The sequence below is a fragment of the Mirounga angustirostris genome, unplaced genomic scaffold (assembly GCF_029215605.1).
Source record: "Mirounga angustirostris isolate CCGP_5_RB_7025 unplaced genomic scaffold, mMirAng1.0.hap1 SCAF_2, whole genome shotgun sequence".
Lineage (NCBI taxonomy): Eukaryota > Metazoa > Chordata > Mammalia > Carnivora > Phocidae > Mirounga > Mirounga angustirostris.
In genome coordinates, this window is record NW_026991710.1 from 123,335,717 (window position 1) to 123,358,958 (window position 23,242).

Sequence of the window (23,242 nt, forward strand, 5' to 3'; positions counted from 1 at the left end):
GCCAAAGGCAGACGCCCAACTAACTGAGCCACCCACGTGCCCCTATAGTATGCATGTTCATTTGGAACATGAAGGCGGACACTTCCAGAGCCTTGACTGCTGGGATGCCATCCACTTCAACAGTTGGTTCTTCTGAATCCCCAAATCTAAGGGTTTCAGTGTCTTGGCCACTATTTATTCCTAAATTTTCTTGAGCACCGTATCTCAATGAAAGTAATTAGTACACAATCAATCCAACAACCGCTAGATAAAATGCCTGCCCTTCTCTGGCCCAGCAGACATCTTTTATTTCATTCCCAAGACCATATATGTACTGATTAAAAGCAGGAATGCCCATCAGGCCCTGAGAAGGGAGGTGATGAATGGTATGTCTGAACAGCTTGGTCCCTGGCCTGGTGTCACTGAAATGCCACACTCCTCACTGAAATCCATTGATAAGACTGACAGTGCTGAGCAACTTTTATCAGCAGACTTTATATCGGGGGACCCAAGCAGAAAGTTAGCACATGGGGTGTTCTGTCAGCACAGAAGGCTTACACCATTAGCAGATCGTAACAGAGTTTAGATTGTGGAGCCAAACAAAATTCTAGGTTGTTAAGTGCATAAACGAGAAGGTTATAATGACTTCAACTTAAATAAAAATGCTGTTTTGAAGGAACCAAAGAAATTAATCTTGCAGTCTATTGGTAACAAAAAAAACTTGTATGTTGTTTTACATATATTATTTTAGTACCATTTGAGGTGGGTTATTCTTCAGGCTGTTTAAACTAAAGTGTACTGGGAATGATCTGGGGGATTACCATAAGCCAACTAGGGATTTTTTAATATAAAAACAAAAAACAAAACAAAAACAAAAACCTCCCTGATTTCTCTGGAGAGCTCATCCCTGGAGAATAACTACACATTACAACGCCATATGACTTGAGAATGTGAAACTGTGTAAGAAAATAAGATGCCCGTGGGAATTCCAACTCATGAGACAAAATTCAAAGAAGTTGTTCATAGAAATGTAAACCCTCAAAATTTATAAAGCACAATGTAAAGTAAAATAAAATACAGTTTTCACTCAATAAAATGGATACAAAATGAACTGGAAAAATTTCAATCGTGTTCTTTAGGGACCATCAAAAGCCATCATATCTTCCAAATATTCACCAGAGTTCAAGGCTAATGGAAAACATGTGAGAAAAGCATTTGATAAATAGACTTTAGTGCTCAATAAAGAAGAAATTATAACAAATTTGCCTTACTCTGAGTATGTCTGATTGTGAGAAGAAAAGCTTTGGACCTACTCCTCAATCCATTTTTTTTAATATGAGAATCAAAACTAAATTTAGCTCCTTCATTTATTCTTGTCCATCATGTGCTGGAAATACCAATGAGAAAGAGAGTTCCTGGAACAAGAAACATCAGGAGAAATTCCTGAAAGAGCCAGAGAAATAGTAACAGTGTAACTTGAGTAACTACAAATGTAATAATCAATATGTTATGTAATTATGAGAGAATCTCCCTACAAAAGTCATATTAGAAACACTTTCTGCACTTCCAGGAAAAGTGGTGACCTGAATACAGGTAGGTAACTCTCCTGTTGAACATAAAATGGAGAAAAAGTGGCATCAGTAATAGAAAGCAGGGAAGAGTATCAAGACCATGCCAGAAATGTTAAGGAAGTGTTACTAGATATGTAAATAGAGCACAGTTGAAGACATGGAGGTTCTGATAGGCAGAGTAAGGGTCCCCCCAAAGATGGCCATGTTCCTAATCCCTGGAATCTGTGAACATGCTGCATTACATGAAAAATGGGAATTAAATTTGCAGATGGAATTAAGGTTACAATTGGCTAATCTGGAAATAGTGAGATTATCCAGGTGGGCCTAATGGAATCACAAGGGTCCTTCCTCCAAAGTGGCAGAGTGAAGCAGAAAGGGAGTGATGAAGACTAAAAAGGGCTTTGCTGGCTTTGAGGATCAAGGAAGGGGGCCCCAAGCTAAGGAATGCAGGAAGCCTGTAGAAGCTGGGAAAGGTGAAGAAACGTTTCCTCCCCAGAGCCTACAGAAAGGAATATGGCCCTGTAAATGCCTGGATCTTAGCCCAGTGAGATACATGTCAGATTTCTGAGTCCAGAACTATAAGATAATACATTTGTGTTAAGTCACTAAGTTTGTGGTAACTTGTTTTTGGCAGCAGTAAAAAACTAATACAGACGCCTCTTAAGAAAGTGGCATAGAAATGAGTAGAGGAGAGCCTGAAAACAGTAAAAGAGTTCCTTTTAAAAACTCCCAATTGTGAGGAGCAGGGTCTTTTAACAAGAAAGTGTCTTGGAAAAGAAGAAGCACACCACCTGTAAAGTCCCTTTGCTGCAGATTCAGCAGCATTCAAAGCAATTGCGACAAAAGGCCTGAAGGCTTATCCAAGGAGTACATCGTGTACATCGACAGCCAGGAACAGGGTGAGGTTTCTCCAAGACTTGGGGGTAGGCATTTATAACTGGATGTATATGGTCACACCATAAACAAGAAAAGTAGGCACAGATACGCCATGTGGCTGGTGTGGAATGACCCAACAGAAAGATGGGTGCAGGAAACAGCTCCCCTGAAACAGAAAAAAAAAAACAAAAAACAATGTTCCTCTACTGGGATTGCCCCAGAGCTGCAGCTCCCTTCCCACACCCCTCCTCTGGCAAGCCAGAGACCAAACAAGTGTGTAGACTTATATTAACCAGACACTGGATATATGAAAGGAGATAGCAAGAAACCGCAAGGCACAGCTCCCACGCCGTTTATGGGCTTGCATAGCCTGCTCTTCATTCAGAGATAGAAAGACAAAAATTCCTCTACATAGAAGATGACAGCCCACGAGATCCAGAAGAAGAGAGTAATACTGGTGAAGGCATTACAGAAAAAGAGAAATATTGGTTAGAAAGGTACTCTATGCTTTCAAAATGCAGAATGTGATATAAAATATGAGATGAAGGATAAAATGAAAAATAAACTGTGAAATGACAGTAGATAAATATACCTCCAAGGAAACAAATCTGTTAGATATGAAAATATTCATTATAAGAGAATGAAACAGAAAATTAGACCAAAGGAATGATACAGAGGACAAAAAGCAGAGATCCAATATAAAAATGATTATTATTTTTTAAAGAAGAGTCTCAAACAAATGGAAAAGAAATAATTGAGATATAATCCCACATATGTTCCTGAACCAAAAAAGACAATGTTTGTGCAAAATAAATGAATGGAGCATAGATGAGCTAATGTTATTAAAGAAATATTAGCCTTCAGATATATCCCAGAGGAAGAAACTTAAAATTCCAAGAATAAAGAGATAACACAACTAGAATCCAGGCAGAGGGAAAGAGCTGACCTTATATTTCTTTTCCTCAACTTTAGAAAACCAAATGACAATGGGGTGATGTCTATCCTGCAGAATTTTTAGGAAAAAATTGGGCTCTCATAATCTTATAATCAGCCAGATTGTATGATCAGTCATTCACGTACAAAGGCATTGAAAGACACATGCAATTAGATCAGTCTGATCCACAGAAGTGTGCTGACCCCTGCACCCTCCTCTATCCCTGGATAGAGGAAGGTGCCATTCCAGGCATCCAGGTTTCCTGGAAGTTCTTAGAAACAGCGATCTTGACTCCTCTCTTATTTAACGCAGAGTTTTAGCTGGTGCAAGGGAACAAACCGGCTGAGACCTCGATTTCAGGCTTCTAGCCTCCAGAATTGTGAGCAAATAAATTTCTGTTGTTTTAGTCACCCAGTCCGTGATATTTCATTATGGCAGCCCTAGAAAACTAATACAGAAGACGACAACAAAGGGTAACACCCACTGAGCCTTAGTGCACTGCTGGTGAGAATATAAATTAATACCACTATTCTAAGGGCAGTCTACACAAAAGGGCAAAAGCTTCCTAGTGCTGATATTCTCTCCCCCAGAAATGCCACTGAGGACATTTACTTAAAGAAACCATACAGAGAGACAGAAAATATATGCACAAGGAAGTTCACAGCATACACACATACACATATACCTTTCAATATATATATTCAAGGTTTTATATACATGTTATTAAAGAAGTATATATAAATAATGGTGCCATTGGGTGGTAGCCATTTTTAAAACATGTAATAAAAGAATACTTAGTAATATGGAAAAACAAGCACAATATATTGCTGAGGAACTATTCAAATGACACTCAATATTTACCAAATGATTGTACTTTTTAAAAGGTATCTTCATTATTATTGCTCTCTACATAACCAAGCATCTTTATGATGTATTTTAAAATGCTGATATATAAAAAAATAAAAAAATAAAAAATAAATAAAATGCTGATATATCTTTGGATGACAAAGTTCCAGATTTTAGCTTTCTTTACTTTTTGTATTTTAAAAGCTGTCCAAATCAATCATGTCTTAATTTCATAAATGATTTCTTCAAAGCACCCAGCTATAAGGGAGACTACAAGAAAGATCCACTAACATCCCACTTACTCTTTATGAAGACAGGAAAGGAAAGGGAAACTTGCAATAACAGTGAAACCTAAGAATCAGAATCTAAAGTGATTTTCTACAAACTAGAAGGCCAATAAAACTACTAAAAAATGTAATCAGTGGCCTGCCTAACCTTTGCCCACCTGAAAGTCGATAAAAATATCCTTCCTCAGTTTCTCTCTTTCTCCCTCTCTCTGCCTGCCTGCCTCATGTTTCAGAACTCAAGGCTCATGCTAAAAAGAAAACTGTTCTTCTAGCACCCTGGAAAAGCAGTATATAGCAGGCCTGATACTTTAATCACCTCCTCGTTCATATCACAGCAGGAGAAAGTAAGAGCTGTGTATCGTCAGTGCCATACCGCATTAAAGGAAATGTGATATCCACAAATGTTACAGTTGAGCACAGAGACAAGAATGTTAGCACTTGTGTTTATAGTTATACTGTTACTGATGCTGTTGTTTTAAGCATTCTTGTCTTGAGAAAATTGAAGAGCTGGGAAATGAGAGAAGACCTAACTCAACAGAGCATTACATAAGGAGTACTTATGCACATTTATCTTCAGTGGAAAACTGAAAACAGTGTAATTGATAAATAACACAAAATAAGTCATTTTTAAATATTTGTAAATGTTTAGAAAGGCTAAGAAATCACAGATGTAAAATCTTAGGAATGCAAATATATGTATTCACAGAAGATTTAAAATGTAAATAGAACAGTATGTAAAACTTTACAGTAAAAAGATGAGAAATTGATATGAATTTGACTAATTTCTAGGAAAATTCAAATAAAACTAAAAAAAAATCCAATAAAATGAATAGTAATATATGGCTATCAGTCTCTACATTCCAGAAATTGAGATTAGTATTTGGAACATTCTCAGAATAAATGTAAACTCCTCAATCTCACTAATCTTCTCATTTCTAGTCAATCACCAAATGTTGATTCTACTTTCTAAATCTCTGTCTCTGACGCCTGGGTGGCTCAGTCAGTTGGGCATCTGCCTTCGGCTCAGGTCATGATCCCAGGGTCCTGGGATCGAGTCCCATATGGGGCTCCCTGCTCAGCAGTGAGCCTGCTTCTCCCTCTGCTTGCCGCCCCCCCTGCTTGTGCCTGTGCTCTCTCTCTGGCAAATAAATAAATAAAATCTTTTAAAAATAACAAAATAATAAATCTCTGTCTCGCATGTTTGTCCCTCTACTCTGCTATCCACACTGCTGCTTTATTTCAGGTTCTCATTACCTGCTTCAGTACAGGAGTTCAGTTCTCATTTCTCCAAACCCAGCAACTAGCAAAGGACCTGGAATTAGAAAGGGAGTCAGAAAATATTTGTCGAAAGACCATGATGAAGCTGTCATGAACAAATCATAAAATACAGGTCGAATACATTGTCTTCTGGCTCAGCAAATTTAATTGGGAAACACATCCCTTTTGTGTCTAATAGACATTCTCTGTCTAAAAGAGACAATGAAGAAGGACAACAGAGCATCCATCTGGCTGTGACTTAAAGAATCTTTAAATCTTAAAGTCTTAAAGAGTCTGTGCAATTCATGACACAAAGATTAGATAAAGCATGCTCTAAGGAGTCATCATCTAGGACTGAGCATTAAGGAAAAACCTCCCTTATCATTTTACCATAAAGCCAAATTTAAAAATCACAGGTTTAGTTAAATAGTCTTAATAGCTCCAAGCTCCTATTCAGAGATTGCAAGGTACCCTCATGAACTGATGGCTACAATTCTTCTGCCTTGTCTCCCATCACTTCTATCCTTAGACTACATACCCCAGACTTAATAAAGTAGGACACTTCCCTGCCACTGCTGTAAGGTTTCATGTTTCTATCCTAATAGCAATGTAGCTGCTTTGAATGCTTTCTTCTTCTGACACCCCATCATCTGACAGCCAAACTATTTTTTCCATTAAGACTCATCATACACATCACAGTCTCTGGGGAGAGATCTCCATTTTGGCCTTCATTGCACTGTTGCAGAAACTGCAAGAGACCACAAGGATCACTGCCCCTCTTCTTTATGAAGATTACATTGATTTTTCTTAGAAGTAGCTGCCAATTTCCCAGCCATTGCTCATCAAGGTGGAGCCGTGTAACTGGTTCTAGCCAATGGATTATGGACCTAAATGTCACATATCATTTCCAGGAGGAAATCTGAGAATTAAGGATAGGATCCTCTGTGAATTCCTCCCCTCACCTACCAGCTGGATGACCCCCACAGAAACAGTTCCAGTCTCTGGGTCATTGCCTAGAGGAAAGACAACAAGGAAAGCTGCCCACGCAGGGTGATCAGGGTTAGATTTGATGTAAGCAAGAAATAAATTGTCTTTGTATTAAGCTACCAGGATCTGGAGTTCTTTTTGACAGTAGTTCCCCATATCCTAAAACATGAATTTTGCCCTCTACCTCATTTAATACCTGCTCTGCAGAATAACATTTATTTCTTTACCTGTCTGCCTCCCTTACTTGTAGATTCCTTGTACCCAGAGTTCCAAGCCCAGCAGAGTAGGCACTTAATTAAAGTTTGTTGACTTGAAATCCATAAAGAACACTAAAGGATGCTTACAGAGCCAGGGCTGCAATACTCCGTAAGAATCTACCTCCCACCCTGGATCTATGGTATCCAAGAGTTTTCTTTCCTTTAATTGACACAGTTGTCCTAACTCCATGTTCAGGACACCCCAATGCACCAAAGTCTCTCCTTGTCAAAAGAACCAAGTTGACTATCACTTCTACCCTGTGTGTCATATATAGAGTTATCTAAATTTGCCTGGATAGCATGCTTTTATATGTTGGATCAAGAAATCCTAACTAAGGAAATTTTACTCATTCTTTAGTGAATTCGCAGCAAAATGAGTCCCTAAGTACACATGAACACAGCATAAACATAACATTTTATTAATAGAGAACTTACTTGTAGCTCTTTATGTTTCTGTGTCCATTTGGGCAAGAGCCTCTTGTACCTTTGTATCCTTAGCAACTACTTCATGCTTTGCTCAGGACATAAATGTGGTTTTTAGTTGAACAGCATGAAGCAATTTAAGGAGAATTTAAATGAAAGATTTTGGTTGCTCTCTCATTTAATAAAGATTATTTTCTCTAAGAAATTCTCATAGCCTCCTCCAATCAGATTGAATACTTGTTAAAGCATAATTGCTTATCTAGTGGGTTCTTTCAGAAAAGTGTCAGAGATCCTTTTTGATCAGTAAGAAAACTTTGATTTCCTAGACTATAAAGAATGTGTGTTTGTTTCACTATATATTTAAGAGATGGTGCTGGTTGTAGCTTTCTTTATCATTAAAGGAAATTCAGTTACTATGGCTTTCCCACAGCCTCAGTCTCAATCTTCCCTGAAAATTACCTAATGAATGAGAAAGAGAGAATAACAAAAAAGTGGGAAAGAATGTCCTCGGCACATTGAAGGATTAACACACTTTATTCCCTAGATGTGCTTGGCAAATTTGTAGATGTCAGTTTGGAAGCTATTAATAGTAGACTAGGCTTTAATAGAACTGCTTATCTTGTTTCTCAACCTACGCAGAAACCATATTACAATTTTAGAACCTATACGTTGTTTTCAAAGCTGCACATCTTGAATGATAGTTACTCTTACTTAGCTTAGGAATCTTTGCTCTATTGCTCCCAAATTCTTTGCATTCTAGAAGGCTGAGAGGTCTCAGGAACTTTGTTTCCCTCACAAGGTACAAGCTAATTGCCCGCCCAGTCTAATCATGTTGCCTTTTTCACTATTAAAGATTAACTTACTAAAGATGTGAACCTGACATCTTATCGGTATCACTGCATTCCTCCCTGGCTTTCAAACTTCACAGTCATTGCTCATTTTTCTGACCAAATTAAGAACGTGTGTATCTGACTTAATGCCCAGAAACTAAAACTGTTGTTAACTTTCATCTTCACAACAGCCTGGATTTCTTAGAGGCATTCATTAAAATTACACTTGGCTCTCTTTATTACTTGATCTCCAAGTTTCAAATAGAGGACCTATGAATTCAGTGCCCACATTTAGGATTATCAAAATAAAAGAAAAAAATAGCACCACGTGTATTTGCCAAGTTGTCCTGACTTTGGTTCAGCTGGATCAGCAACCCTCCATCAGAAAACCAAGCTTATGAAGAGTCCAGCCCATATTTCCAGGGGGAATCTGGCTTGAGTTTAGCCTGTCAGAATGATTGGGAGATTTCCAGTTCGTTGTAAAGGAAAATTTGTTGAAAGATAGTGTTCGTGTCATTTATGGTACCCCAAGGCCAACATTATGAGGAAACTTCTTTATTAGGAAATAAGGAGCAGATCCCAAGATTCACAGAGACAGAGAGAGTATCCCACAAAGAGCCACAGTTCCTTAGCAGATATTTAAGACAACATGTAGGGGGGAGAAAAGATACTGTTTAAGCATGACATGCAATCCACACAATCAACAGTGGCCGAATCAAAACCAATAGGCTTGGAACCTGGTCTGGGTCCAGCCGCAGGTTCCAATGAGAAGGGCAGCCAGGTCTTGTCTAAAGTCCTGTACCTGCACTTGGCACCCCTGAATCCTCTAGTGCATTGACCCTCAGAAGGGCCAACACTAGCAGACTATTGGGTGGTGTGGGGCATGTTAACAATGCATATTCCTGGGACCAACCACAAATCAACCTGATCAGAAAAACAGATCCACCTTTAGGAACGGAGCCTTTAGATTCTTGGTTTTTATAAATAGTCCAGGTAATTCCTATTCACAGTAAACAACAAGAACCACTATTCTGGTGCCAATCCTAATGTTAGGAAGAAATTAAGATTTAGGGGACAGAGCGTAAGATTCTGAGACTCAGCATCATCATCCTTATCAGTACTCTCACCCTGACTTAGTGGCCCAAGTCTGATCAGTAGGTGTTGCCTCTTCACTGAGATACAGCCCCCACTTTGTGTCCCGGTTCAAATAATTGGGATTTTGCATTATTCCTTCATTAACTACCTGCCTGCAACCTGCCTAAAACTCTGAGCCCCTTACAAGTTCAGTCCTATGGCCTGGGCCTAGAAGACTGTCCTTGAACTGTTCTGTGGCTGAAGTCTGGCCCCCTAATGACTGGCCTCCCTGCCCCTGGCACCAAGAATTACTGCTCTGGCATTTTCCTTCGCCATCTGCCACTCAGCTTTTAGAATTATGGGTGCTTTGTAGTCTTGCTCCTTCTCCCAAATCAAGACTACCACCTGATGCCTATCCACAGAGGATTCAGACACCATAAATTGGACCACCTTTTCTTCCCTCCTGGCTTTGTGCCCCCAGGATCTTCTTAACTAAGGCATGAGTGAAGTTTTTTCTCCCTCCTCATCCAATTAGTTATCTGAACCATGTCTAGCCATGTCTCCAAATATGTAAGACACTTTCTAAGGGAACTTCCAGTTATAAAACTCAAAAATACTCTGACTTAGGTCCTTGAAAATATATGGAGATTAGTGTAGCAGGAAAGAGATGTGTTAAAGAGTGAGTATTCCAAGTTTTCCCACATTCCTCCAGGATGGAAGAGGCAAGGCTACTGGAAATGTAAAGATGAACAACATGACAGACAAGCCACACAAGCTAGAACCTCAGGGAGTCAGACTCCAGAGTTAAAAGTTGGGTAACCAACTGTGTCATTATGCCTGGAACCGAGGGGTTCCTGGGACATGAAACTTTCATTGCTAAAGTTGAAAAAGTCCCTGACAAACCAGGATAAGTTGGCCACTCTAGAACTCGAAATTGTTTGTGGAGTTTTGCTGAATCAAAGATTCAGAATATGAAAGAACTGTAGCAAAAAGAAAAGGAAATTAATTTCTTTAAAGTATTTTCAGAAAGTATGCAAATATCAGTATTTCTTTTAATTACTCTGGATCGTTAGACTGTACTTCTTTGATTGTAACTTTATTCAGAGAGTACTTCACATGGGCCCTAGTTTTTGGGCTAGTCACCTATTAATGAAAGAAAACACATGAATATAATCAATACTGTCAGACATTTATTGAAAAATTATATGCCAACCACAGATTGAAGTGCTTTACATAGATTATCTCAAATTACTGTCACAACAACAACCTGGGTTTGATCCCTACCCTGCCATCTATTAACTGTATCTTTTGCTTTTTAAAAATGATTTAGTTACTTATTTCAGAGAGAAAGAGAGAGGAACATGAGTAGGAGGGGCAGAGGGAAAAGGAGAGAATCTCAAACAGACTCCATGCTGAGCACAGAATCCGACACAGGGCTCGATCTCACAACCATGAGATCCCGACCTGAGCTGAAACCAAGAGTCTGACGCTTAACCCATTGTACCACCCAGGCGCCCCTTAACCATGTCCTTTGTACAAATAACTTAATCTCTCTAAACCTCAATGACCTCATCAGTAAAATGAGGACAATGATATCTATTTACCAAGGAGATTTCAGAATGAAGTAAGACAAAACATGTTTTTAATAGATTTCCTTGCAGATAGTAAGGGATCCATACATAGAACGGCTTTTAGATTTTATTATTATTATTATTCTTACTACTACTACTACCTAGTACTAGTACTACTACCTAGTACCAGCACAACTACTTGCTACTAGTGCTACAACTACTGATACTATTACACCTACATCATCATCATCAACATCATCATCATCATCATCATCATGCCAGATCATACAGCAGTCAATTGCAGAAGCAGGCTTAAAATCTGGTCCTCTAACTTATCATGATGACACATTTTCCTCCTTGTTATAGAAACATTAAAACCCAACCTGAGAAAGCATTTAATAAAGACCCTTGGCATCCAAAATGTTATGGCCACAAAGGTGCAGGTAAGAATGCACAAAAATTTAAATGGCAGACAGCACAAAGAAGCAAATTTAACGCCATGGAACCTTGGGCACTAATGATGTTTCTTTGGAATATTTTCCAAGTAAAATATAAAACAAGTACATTTGTTGGGTTTGGGTTTATTTTTTATTTATTTTGGCTTCTGTATGTGTACTATGAACACATGGATGACAGTCAATCGTTCTGGATTTTGCAGTACAGAGTTGAGACTGTAATAACAGAGGGTCGACAAGCTAACCCAACGGGGGTCTAATTTTCCAGAGCTATATGTCTGTCAAAGTCAACAAAATAATAGACCTAATGCAATTTTAGCTCTGTGATTACTGACACAGCTTTGCAAGAAGCCTCTCTCTTCTCCATTTGGCGTAATAAAATGTTAACATATGCTCACATGTACAAATATTTCTAAATAGGAGTAAATGAAAGAATAGCTTGCAACACTCTTTTTCATGAACAAATGACTCTACATGGTCATTTTTATTACACAAGATACAGTATTAGTGAGAAAAATTAGAAAAATAAAATAAGAAAATTTAAATCATCCATAATCCCACAACCTAAGATAACTATTGTTGATACTTTGTTGTTTATATTTCTCACTTTTTCTAAGCAAATAAAAACTCATGCATAGGTAAACATACACAACATTTTTAATGTGCTAAATTATAATCCTTTTCCTGTAGCAAAAGGTAGTAAATATTTCCCCATATATTTTACATATAATAATTATATTCTATATCATGGTTTTAAATAATTGCCTGAAATTCCATTATGTCAATGCACCATAAGGTACTAGTCATTCCACTGTTCATAGATAATTGAGTGGTTTACATTTCCTTGCTGTTATCAACAATTCATTTTTATAAACATCCTTGTTTATACACCTTGGCACAGTTGTCAAAGTATTTCCTTAGACATAAGAATTCCTAGAAATGGGATTATGAAATCAGACACTGCATATTTTAAGGCTTCTTAATATGTCCCTGATGGTAAGTACTATACATGGGTTTGTAATACACAACCAGGAATATTGCCATATCTGCAGAACGAGTGCACTGGTTTGCACTCCCAGCAGCAGGTATAAGCCATTCTGTCCCATTGCCCTTTACAGCTGAGTGAGCCAGGGGCTCACCTGAGTGTCATGGTCTCCAACAGAAAACATCTACGGGACCCTCTCAACAGTTCTGCCCTTATAACCCACCCCCAGCTGCCGCGAGGACTTCCTGCCCCACTGGCTGGTCAGTAGCTGCTGACAATGTCCATGTGTACTATGATGTCACAAGCTGGCAAAGAAAACATCGTTCAAAAATAACAAGGCAATTGAGAATTGCTAGACACCGTTAGAGAGTAAAGTTTTGATTTTTAGATGCATATCTGTTTTGTCTTAACAACTGGGACAAAAAAAGGATGGGTCACATTTGGCGAATAAGAATATTTTTTCCTCTGAGAAAACTTGAAAAAAAAAAAAAGAGAGAAGAGAAAGAATCATTACAGATTTCTAAAATCTGCTACAAATTTCCTGCCGGTTAGAGTAGGATACTAAAATGACCAAGGGTGGGGCACCTGGTTGGCTCAGTTGGTAGAGCATGCGACTCTTGTTCTTGGGGTTGTGAGCTTGAGCCGCACGTTGGGTGTGGAGATTACTTTTTAAAAGTCTTCTAAAAAAATGACAAATGGCAAAATTTAAAACAATTTCTCCCATTCCTGGATAATAATATTTTCAATCATTTCCTAACTGGAAGGTTTAAAAACTAAAACCTGAATGTCTCAGTGGATGTAAGCAAGGGCAAAGCAACAGAACAAGCTAGAATGTCTCTGCCTCAGGTTGCTGGCTTTGCACCAAAGGAAGCTATTACCTGCATCTTCCTGGGCCGCACTAGCCTCTCCTGGGGCCCACAGAGCAGAAGGAGAAGATCCAGCGAGGTCAGATCTGGGGAGACACCTGACATGTGCACGCCATGGGCAAGCATGCAGGTTGAGAGAAGCAGGAATACCAAACTTACCCGGGGCAAGCTGGTAGATAAAAGTACTGTCTTCTACATCATAGGCCATAAAAGAGGAGTTTCTCCATTATTTTACAAATAATTGCCTGGTTACTTACTATAGGCCTTCCCAACTGCCACTCATTTAATCCTATGACAAATTATCCCTGTATTCCAATGGGGAAACTGAGGCATACAGAGAGTAAATATTTTGCCCAAGATAATTACAGATCATAAGTGGAAAAACTAGAATTTAAACCCAGGGAGCCTGGCTCCAAAACTTCACATTCTTGACCACATCAGATGCCATCTATTAGGGTCAGTGATAGAGACAAGGGTAGGACTGAAGGCCTGAAGACTGAGGTTCAAGTTCCAGGACCACCTCCTATTAGCAGTCTAAGAGACCAAAGGGCATTTAATTTCTCCAAGGCTCAGGTTGCTAAAGCAGGTGAAATGCACACATCAGCTCAGTCCTTACCCTCCCCTCTGACCTGTGACCCATACCCACCCACATGTAGAGCTTGGCGTACCTTTGAGTTCCCCATCTCACCCTGCTTCTCCTGAACTTGAATCTGCATTTTTACTCATGATCCAAGAGATTCTTGTTCATACTAAGGTGTGATAATTATTCCCCTAGAGAAGCCTTTGATATAAAAACATCAGAACAAAAAAATCTTTGTTTTTCTGAACATTTTGTACAGGACACAGAGGATGGAAGGAAAAGACATCACATGGTGCAGAGAAAACCACTTAGAAGTTTCCCATAACTATCCCCATTGGTCCCTTAGCTCCACAGGGCAAGTGGGGGAAGGCACTTTCTGTGCTATTTCCTTTTCCCTGTTCCCAGAGTTGATAACTGTCTTCTCTTCTGAATTTCCACCTGGGCATCTTTAAGGTAAGATCTTTAAGACCTCACCTCTTTCTCATAAGATGTAAAATAACTTCTTTATTGATAAATTATTTAACCACTATGATGCTCCAATGAGATGATCTTTGATGTGAAAATACCTCATAAAAATGAAGAGGTGCATTAGCAGAAGGCGTAGCCGATATCGCCCGGAAAGACAGTACGAGCTGAATGACTGAAACCTCGGGGGAGCTCAACTTAACGAGTGGCAGGTGCATGCCCAGTGATTAGAGGGGGCATTTCTACACACTGGTGACTGATTGTAGGAGGTTAACACTCTCCCACAAACCACGCCATGGCACTTACAGCAGAGACCCTACAGAGCTAGTTAAACAAAGTTCCAAATCTGACTTCAAGCAACTCTCCCAAAAATGCAAACAGCCCTCTCCCTCCCTGTTAGTTATTTAATCCTAACCGGTCTTTTTTTTTTTTTAATTTAATTTTATTATATTATGTTAATCACCATACCTTACATCATTAGTTTTTGATGTAGTGTTCCACGATTCGTTGTTTGCGTATAACACCCAGTGCTCCATTCAATACGTGCCCTCTTTAATACTCATCATCGGGCTAACCCATCCCCCACCCCGCTCCCCTCTAGAACCCTCAGTTTGTTTCTCAGAGTCCACAGTCTCTCATGCCAACCGGTCTTTCTTTTACCATCTTACCCGTGATAAAAAAAAAAAAAGGTATATAGTCCAAAAACGTAGGGGAAAACAGTAATATGGAATGTGCAGGGCGGTGCATTAATAAAACCATTAAGCTCTTTTTCTGGATTTTTGTGATGTGTATGGTATTTCTCAGATTTTATTAATTTGTAACTTCTTGTGATTTCTTGTTTCAAATAAATACTTTTCATGTACTTTTGTATTGCTAATTTTTTAAGAGGATTTTAAAGGCGGCGGGGGGGGGTTCTGAAAACTGTCTAAGCTTCAGGTCCACCCAAACCCTGCATCCGATTAATTATACACTAGCTCTTCCATCATAGGAATACAGACTAATAACTCAAGTGCTTTTCTGGATAATAAAAATGAGGGATCATTATTAACATCTTGTTAAATGACAGTAATTCCTCTCACCTCTCCCATCTTCCTGGGCCCCCTACCGTTTCCCTGTCTCTGAGTATATGTACAACTGTGCTGCATGCTGAGAGTGTAAGATAAATAGATAATATCTCTGCCTCAAGTAGATTCGCGCCTAATGAGGGGAAGAAGACATGAACGCTAATAATTATGCAATAACTTGATAAGTGCTCTAAAGGAGTTAAGAGCAAAGCGTCCTCAGAGCACAGAGAATGATCCCACCTAGGGAATTCAGAATAAGTGTCACAAGAAAGGTAATAGCTGAACTGAGCATGAAAGAAGGAGAGGGAGTGTGGCTGGCCAAGCAGAGAGACAGCATCCTCGCGGGGAAAACCGCAGGTTAATTTATGTAAGCAGAGCATGAAAGCATTTTAAAAAACATAGTCAGATGTGCTGTGCCGGCAAACAAAGAACAAAGAAACAAACAAAAACAAGCCACTACCAAAAAGAGAAGAATCACAAGCTTCACAGAAGAACTAATAAATGGTGAGTTTATACGCGGCATCCTCTAAGATACCAAACACTTATAAAGCTTGAAAATTTGCAGGTGGAAGGAAGCTCCGGTATCAAAGAGGACTGGGCATTGAATCTAACACGTATTAGCTCCATCACCTGGGACAGCTGTGTCATTTCTCCAAGACTCAGTTTCCTCATTTGTAAAATGATTCAGAGAAGGATTTGTATCAAAAATGTGTCATGAGGATTAGGCCAGTTATGTGTGGTATAAAGTAATGCTGAGCAAATGTGATCTGTTTTCATTAAGTGAGGCTAACACACCCAGGTTTTCCTACCATTAAAGATAGATGTGAATTGCACATCTCCCTGTTACACCGATAACTCACTCAGGGAAAGCCAGCACCTGTCAGCTAAAACAATCAAGCTGGAAGCAGGGAAGTTCTTGCAAAGAGCCAGAGCATTCCAAAGAATTCCAGAAATGCTCCTGCATTCTCTATCACATTCCTTTAAGCACCGGCTCATTTAAACAACAGCCAAGGAACTCCACATCAGAAATGTAAACGCAGGCCAAAGCTCAAAAAACAAATCCCCGTGAAAAATAACCCTCCTGTGAGGAAATCAGCACTCCATTCTACATGCTGGAAGATGGGCTCGGGATATATTCCTGCAGAAGTCAAGGTCACGTCACTTTTAGACTTAGTAGTACTGAGTGTCCACAGGTGGCGCTACTTCGCCCTCCGTGAAGAGCGCCCTTTTCCAGACAACTGCATCTGTAGCAATACCTTGATCCTTCCGGCTTTAACAGAACTGACCGCTTGTTTACTAGTACATGTGTACATTTTTAAGGAGGGACATCAACTTTCTGGGATTAATCAAAGAAAATTATAGAGCAGTGAACTGTGTTCAATTTTAGGCCAGCAGGCCATTAAACCTGTCCCTTTAGAGCAAAGAGGTAACGAGTCAGTCCTAAAGGTACCGAGAAGCTGATCCATTCCTCTTCTCTCAGGAAGCCAACCTCTTGGTTTTTTTAACTAGGGAATTTGAAACTGTGGATATTTGCAAGCTGATCCTCTCAGTAAATGTGGCTACGATAACAATAATTTGTGAATATTGGTTATTTTGTTTTGCTTTGCTTTGTTTGTAGTACCATGGTACCACAATAGGTTCACAATCCAGAACCATAGCAATTTCTTAGGCGTGTAACAATTTCCCCTGAGCGCAAAAACACAAGAATTTCTGTTATGGAAAGTGTTATCAGTCAGACCTAAGCACTGCTGGCCTTCATATGAGATCATATAAACATGGGACATCTCTACGCTTATTCAGTTCTTGGCTTTTTTCTAGCCACTAATTCCACCAACCGTGTTGTGCCAGAATATCATACCAACCCTGGCCAATCATTTCTTAGAAGACAATCAGTGGGTCATGAAAGGAGAAGGGACAACTCACCTCTTGAAGGAGGATCTACATGAAATGAGGTCGTATCCTTTCACTGGAATGAGGCACTTTTACAGATCCCATTACGTGAGACTGTAACAAACAACAGTCAGGATATGACAGGGTAGGCATGGTGCAGCTCTGTGGACGTACTTACAGTTACAAGTTCTGAAGACAACAGGCGCTGATGGGCTTGTGGCTTCTTCCTCCCAAACTGAATGATCTTTCCTGGCCATCTGGGAGCAAGCGATCATAGAACAGCTTTGGGAAAACACTACGCAAGTGGTCATTTTTTGGCCCATCAGAGGATCATTATATGATGACATTAGATTAAACCTTTACTTAAGATGGTATGAGTTCCGGGGGGGGGGGGGGGGGGACTACATTTAAGAGAGTTACCTTTGCCAGGGGACTCAGAGAAAATGTAGCAGATAATAGTTGTCATCAGGCTCCATCCAGCCAGATACCCTTTTCCTCATGTTCCCTCCTCATTAAATGTTATGAAAGAAGCCCCCGCAAAAAAGAAGCCCCAAATAAATGTTTTATTGAGGGAAGCATGAGGAGTTTCTATTATTTCTCAAGGCTACACTTCACCAGGCATGCTTGAATGAAGTATGGGATTCGCCTTCATTTGCAGATAAGCCGGGCACCTGGCAGCCTGCCCTCATCCTCTCAGCCCATCCTGGTGTCTCTGTCAGATTTGGGATACAGCACCAAAGTCTTTAGAATTTCCTATATATCATATGAGTACTTAAGGCAGTGTTTCCCAACTTTTTCCAAGTCATGGTACTTAGAGAAAATGATGGTATTTATTATATATTGCAATAAAGAGATAAGGCAGTGTGCGTCCATGACTAACTAACTGGGGGAGGAGGCAGAAGTGGGACGAGGAGTTCAGGCCCCCTGGGCCACACCCCCCACACCTGGATGGCAGGGACCAGTATCTGCACATACCAAGAACCCAGCACAGCATCTGCCAGGGAGATGCCGCCTTAAAGTGGATGTTTTCGAGTGCTCCCCTGGGAACAAAAGAGATTCTAAGGTCCTCATGGTAGGGGACTAGGAGTCACTATTATTTATCAAAAGATAATATTCTTATATTGCTGATTACATTTTATCCATTATTTAAATAATTTTGACTACGATGAAAATAATTTATAAACAAACCATTTACTTATAGACTTCTTTTCATCTCTTAACTCTCCGAGCACTTGGCATACATGTGGTGGGAAGTACACAGACTTTAGAAATAGACCTCCTTGAAAATACTGATTGTGCACATATCTGGCCTCAGACAGATCCCACACCCTTTCTGAGCCTCAGTTCTCCCACATTAAATGGGAACACTAATACCTACTTCAAGAAATAGTTATGATTTTTTTCAGTTTAAAATGTGAGTAGCACAGAAAAATAAATGCTCATTAAATATTAGCTCACTTCTTCCTAGAGGGAGAATTAGTACTGCAGTTAAATTCCTTCTGTCTGTTCTCCGTACTCCTTCTCCTACTCTCTGCTGTCCTCCATCATCCTCCCTCTGCCACCTGCCTCTCAGCCTCCTCCCCTTGTTTTCTATTTCTACATTGTCTGCTGCCTCCTCCTTATCATGCTCGTACTTTCTTCTCTCTCCAAACTGGGGCAAGGAGGGAGAAAAGAGGACATGGAGAGGAACGAACGGGCCCTTTAAACTCTATTCAATTCCCAACTCTTAAAGGCACTGACCAAAGCATTTCAAGTAATTACAAAAAAAAAATTTTTTTTAATCCAAAAAACTACTGTATTCAAGTGCTGTGCTGTTTGATCTCTCAGTTTCCATGAATAGCTAACCTTTGGATCGGTGGCTGTCAACCTTCACACCACTATGCTATGCCAGAAAAAAAACCAACATGGACCAATTAGTAGGAAGAGTTCATGGAAGTAGTGAGTCTTATTAAGAAAAAAGGGGCCCACATGGTAAGTGCTCAAGTAATATTTGCTCATTGCATCAATGTGTTAAATATCCACCAATACAAATACCTAAGGAAGCAAAATTGAGAAATGCTATGGATTCACAAATTGGATACAAACCAACTGCTCCAGATCTAAAAAACAAATCAAGGTGAACCTAAAGTAAACTTAAAAGAAGATATTAGATATTTACAATCCTTTCTTTTGGATTTTTTGCTTCATTATCATCTGTGATAGAGGGAAAAGACAGAATATATTTAAAGTGGGCAAATATTCTCTGAGTTCTCCAAGTCTCATCACCAAAACATAGTAAAAAGAAGTTGACTACAACAGTGTGGTGGAGACAGCAAGAATTGGCATACCAATAAAACCTCCAAGACAAGGATTTCTACAAAGAGCTTGCAGGCTGGGATACATCTACAGCCACTTTCTGAAATGCTTACTCTGGTGGCTCACATACTATGACCTTAGTTGAAAAGAGCAGGCAGCAAACCATCTTAGGAAGCTTATAAACAAAAATGTCACAATAGTTTGGAAAGACAATAACATTAGTAATCCGAAACTGCCACTAATATAAAGCAAGTGTAGAAGGAGGAGAACATAGGAGTCATTTTTAAGTCATCTCCATAAGAAATCTGTCCAATGGCACTACTCATAGCTCTTGAAATAATTACTGGGTTTTTTTGTGATGCAATCACTCACAGGATTCTAGACACGGTGAGCCATCTAGCAAAAGGGGTTTCTGAAGGGGAAAGGTCCTTAACTACATTGATGAACTTTTAGTATATTTGCCTCTGAAAGTGAGGTGCTCTGTAAAGATACAGTAGTAATAACCCACAAGTCAAGAACCATAATACTGTCAGTAATTCCAGTTTTATTCTCTTGCTGAGAGAGAGGAGATCAGGTAGATTTATTGTCATTTTAGAAGTAAAAATTAATCATATGTGTGTACTTAATAAAATTATATTAATAGCTCTATATTAATGCCTATATTAATGTCTCTCCAATATCTCTGTATTAGACATTTCTGACTTGTTTATATTTTTATGGTAATAAGGTTTCATATAATTCTGCAGACTATTGTTTTAATAAGACTAAGGTTTGGATGGGGGCAGATGGCTTAGTTGTACAATGACAGAGGATACCATTCACACAGAGGCCAGTATGAAAACTGCCCCCTGGATGACAAGAAAAGAGGAAGAAAGGAGGGAGGAGAAAGAAACATTGTAGCAATTATTGAAGAAATACCCTTCTAGGCAAATTTTCACTTATAAAATGTGTCCTCATTGGAGGGTGTTAGGAAAAAGGAAATATGTTTAAAATGAAAATTATTGAGGGGTGCCTGGGTGGCTCAGTTGGTTAAGCGACTGCCTTCGGCTCAGGTCATGATCCTGGAGTCCCGGGATCGAGTCCCGCATCGGGCTCCCTGCTCAGCAGGGAGTCTGCTTCTCCCTCTCCCGCTCCCCCCTTCTTGTGCTCTCTCTCTCTCTCACTATCTCTCTCAAATAAATAAATAAAATCTTTAAAAAAAAATGAAAAGTATTGATCTATCAATTGGAAAAAGCAAAAATCCACAATGAGAGAGAGAGAGAGAATGGGAAATAGAAATACAAGACAGACATTAGAGAAGCCTAGTTATCACTCCAGGTTCCTCAATCTATTAGAATAATTAAATCTCCTACTATCCCCATGCTCTTAACCAAAGAGCCAACAGAAGACAAAGCCATAACTAAATAACACTCACCAGGATTATCAGCAAAATTCTGATATCAGGACATGAAGGGAAAAGAAATAGGAGAGAGGATTGGTTAGAGGAGAAGGAGGGGAAAGGAATAAAAATAAATTGACTAGTTTTACATTGTGAAAATTAGAAACAGTAAGATACTCGGAAGAAGGATGGAGGAAGACAGAAGCAGACAACTTTTCTGAGGGAAGTAGAGAAAGGGAGCCCATTCTGCACACGACACGTCACATCAGCCCCCTCTGTGGCAATGCAAAGCATGTGCTTGTCCTGCCTGTTTGCTACCATCACTAGTCATCATTTCCATCAGCAGAGGCCCCAGGATATTCACTCCCTATGTGCTACCACACTGTACAAAATACTATAAATAGATGATTTTATGTCACCCTTGCAGCACCCATATGAATAACATCCTGTTGTTATTCCCATTCTTAGAGACGAAGAAATCGAGTCTCGCAAAGCTGGAGACATTATTTACAACTTTTCATGGGCTGTTTAGACTTGATAAGATTCTGTACCCACACACTCAGACTCTCAGTGATTAAAATTAACCTCCATCCTGCCTGATCCAAGCTGATGGAATTCTGCATTCCCCAGCTGCATAGCGATTTTAGCATAAAAGCTTTGACAAAGGATATTTTTTATCTGTTTCATTGACTATCATTTTATAATTATTCTCTTACAGCACCACCCCATATCAATGACACAATTTACCTCCCAACTGTAAAGTGTTTTATTTTTAATAAAACTTCATTAATATCCCCATAACAAAATTTCTAGGTGAATATTAGGACAATACTGCAGTTGACTTTGGTGGGCCATTGTTTTAATATATCCATCTAATGTTGTAGCCGGATTATTTACTCTTGACTGACTGATAGAAATTCCTCATTTTTGTAGAAATCTACTAGAAAAGTAGATGTGTGGTTAGGATAAAAAAAAAACAGAATTTGTTAGTAATCACACTGACAGACACATCTATGCATACTGATTATTTCTTGCTAAAACAGACCCTTAAACTTTGAACAAGTTTATATACACATTTAAATATTTTCTGTTTTGTTTAGAAGGTGCCTTGCCCAAACAGATGATGTTTGAGACTCTGATCCCTCTGAACACAAGTTTTCTCTGGTGATCTAATGTGCTTGCTCAAATCATAAAGTTGAATTATAGAGCTCCAAAGTCTATGTCAGAATGTCAGAAGGTTCTTGTTTAAAACAACAACAACAACAAAAAGGCTATTCAGTTTAAAACAACAATATATTCAGATTCATATTATGGCGAGATTGGGTAAATATACACCCATTCTATTTTGTCTCTGAAAAAAAAAAAAAGAATAAAACTCCCAGTGTTCCCTGTAGTTCCCAGTGTTCCCAAGTGACTCAGCTGGAGCCAAAGACCTGGAGAGGGATGCAATATACCACTTTCATGCCTGCTTCATAAAATGCAATGTGTGACTATCCATGAAGGCAACCATGGAGACCATGCCTTGAATATGGCTGCATCTCAAGATGAAGGAGAGAAACCTCAAATGCTCTAGACAGGGATATGGGAAAAAACCAAGCCTTTACTTACTAAGCCACTGAGAGTCCAGAACTTGTTTACTATGACTGTTCCATAACTTAGCCCTATCTGACCAATTGAGAAAGTGGTACTGGCAATGGGGACTACCGTCATAAAACTCGTAAGATGTGCCAGTGCATCAGGCACCAAAGGAGCTCCTCTCACAGGCTGGGAATATGGTGATTTTCGTTGTGAGGTAGGAAAAGAGGTTGTAAAACTGTTATAGAATCCAGCCTACTATAGAAGCCCTCCCAGAAGAAGGTGGGAAATAATCATAGCATTAGCATGTACTGCCTAATATAAGCTGGATTTTGCAATGCCTTCATTACATGAAAGAGATAAGCTCAGGGAAGAAGCAGCTGGTTTGGGACACTTTATTTTTTTTATTTTTTATTTTTAAAAATTTTTATTTATTTATTTGAGACAGAGAGCGAGAGCACAAGCAGGGAGGAGGGTCAGAGGGAGACAGAGAAGCAGACTCCCCACTGAGCAGGAAGCCTGACATGGGGCTCGATCCCAGGACCCTGAGATCATGACCTGAGCGGAAGGCAGCCTCTCAACTGACTGAGCCATCCAGGCGCCCCGATTTGGGATGCTTTAAAGTACATTTTTTATCTCAGGAACGATACCTCATCAAAGTAGCAATATTTCCAATGATATCTTTAACACTAAGGATGAACACCATCCACCTTAAATCCACTAGCCAGATGTCATCGGCTGCTCTGTTTTTCAGCCAGACCTATTCATATTGGGTGGTAGAGGGGCAAAGACTGGAG